The sequence below is a fragment of the Anabrus simplex genome, chromosome 12 (genome assembly GCF_040414725.1).
Source record: "Anabrus simplex isolate iqAnaSimp1 chromosome 12, ASM4041472v1, whole genome shotgun sequence".
NCBI lineage: Eukaryota > Metazoa > Arthropoda > Insecta > Orthoptera > Tettigoniidae > Anabrus > Anabrus simplex.
This window is the reverse complement of record NC_090276.1, coordinates 6712601-6714854: the sequence shown is the minus strand read 5'-3', so window position 1 is coordinate 6714854 and position 2254 is coordinate 6712601.

Sequence of the window (2254 nt, the reverse complement as noted above, 5' to 3'; positions counted from 1 at the left end):
ATCGGAAGAAAACTACATGTGAAGACCTACAATATCGAAAGCTCATAAAACCGAATAACATCACATTGAACATTGTTGTGATGTGCTTTGTCTCTTCTGCTGCCACTCATCTCCGATAGATGGGATAACTCCTGCGTCCCGAATAAAACGGCCTGCCTGAATATTGGCTGGGGAATCTTTCTTTTTCAGCATGCCATTCCTCTGGTTCATAAATGTTCTCATAACTCCTGGTAAGAAACACACTGGTTCATTACAGTACACAAGCACCTCGTTATTTCCTGATTAAATGGGACCGGAACAAAAAACAAATACAGTACATGTTATACAATCAATTAACATAAGTTGTACAGTAATACCTTTTTTTCAAGTGTGCACAAAAATACAAGAACACTTTTCCTACATTTACGACTCTTGTTTTATGCACTAAAATAATGTGTGAGTTTTTCTGTTTTAAATTCGTATAGCGTTTGTACGGCGCACGCTCACCAAGACGTTTTAATAACATCAGTTCTGCCGGTGTAGTTTCAGTCTGGGATTCTAAGGCCCGGTTTCATCAACACATGTTAGTACTTAACAAGGTGTTAAATCATTTTAACATACGATTTAAGAAAATTTGCGTTTCATCAACAACTGTTAACATTAAGAAATGTTAAACTGCGTATTAAAGTTAACATCAGCCATTTCCAATGTTAAATGGCTAACATTACCATTTAGCAACCTGTTCCAAACTGGCTGCTGTGAATCTCGCTTTCGATGCGAAATTGCTCTATTTAGATCTTTTACAAAACAATCCTGATCGAAGAAGAGTTCAGCGACGTAATGACTTTTGAAAATTTGACGGATGCGGAATTTCTTCATAGATACAGGTTATCGAAAATAGTCGTTGCTAAGGTTGTTGACGAAATTCGAGTGAGGTTAGAATATCCTACGAAGAGAAACTTAACCTCTTTCTCCAATGTTGCAGGTACTGATAATATTACGATTTTTTGCTACTGTTTTTTTTTTTTTTCACATAATGGTCGGAGAAAATGCTGGAATTTCTAAAGCCACTGTTAGTAGAGTTGTTTGACGAGTGTCTGCAGCAATAGCATCCATGAGGAGGAGGCATATAACATTACATTCCCTTCAGTAGAAGAGCGTCAGCAAATTATCCGCGACTTCTATGAAATAAGCCGTTTTCTTGGTGTTTGTTCAAGGTGCTATAGATTGCACACATGTAAGAATCCAATCACCTGGAGGCAATTGGGCCGAAATATATCGTAATCGGAAGGGATATTTCTCTGTTAATGTTAATGTTCAGGCGATTAATGAGCCTAACCTCCAAATCAGGGATATACTTGCTGGGTGGTCTGGTTCTGCACACGACAATACAATATTTAATAACTCCCATATCGGAGCACAGTTTGAAGTTGGACAATTAACGAAGTGATTTTGTTAGATGACAGTGGATACCCGCTAAAAAAAGTATCTGTTAACCCCATTGAAAGCATCGCGGACTTTCTCCCACGCCTCGTCCTTTTGTTTTATCGTCAAGCCATCCGTGCGCTTGCACTCAATAACTTATATATATTTACTAATTCAATTAACAACTCTTTTTCGAAAGAGGAAAAATTAGAACTACCATTCAGTTTCACTTCACGCGCCATATTTTACAGCTGTACGCAAACAAAAGCGCATCGGAGCGCGCTGTAAAACAGCATGTTCGTACCACTGCCTCCTTGATTCGCACCAGTTCGCAATATTGGGAGAGTTAACAGTCGATTAGTTAACATTTCACAAGAAAAGTTTGATGAAACGCAAGAAACCTAGCAAGATGTTAAAATTTTAACTCCGTATTAACTAACTACTTGTTAGTATATATTTAACACGTGTTGATGAAACCGGGCCTAAATAAGCCATCAGTTTGTCCAGCTGCTCTGTTGCCTCTCCATGAGTCATTGTTTCTTGTGATGGAGCGCCGGCGTCATTACCTGCCGAGGAACAAGAGGCAATAATTTCTTCATCTATCATTATGCCGTAGCCTGAATTACATTCATTTTTCAACCAGTCATTTACGTCCTTCACATCTACGTCCCAGCATCCGGAAATGCGTGCAAATGTGTCAAGGAACTCAGAAGAGTCCACGGTTTCCCATTCTCAATTCCAGGCGAATTCTGGGACGGTACGTTTGATAGACCGTGGCCGAATTACTTCCAATTCCTGTCCTTAACTATCCTTTGCGTAAAAGATATTCAAGAAGAGTCTACCCCGTAAA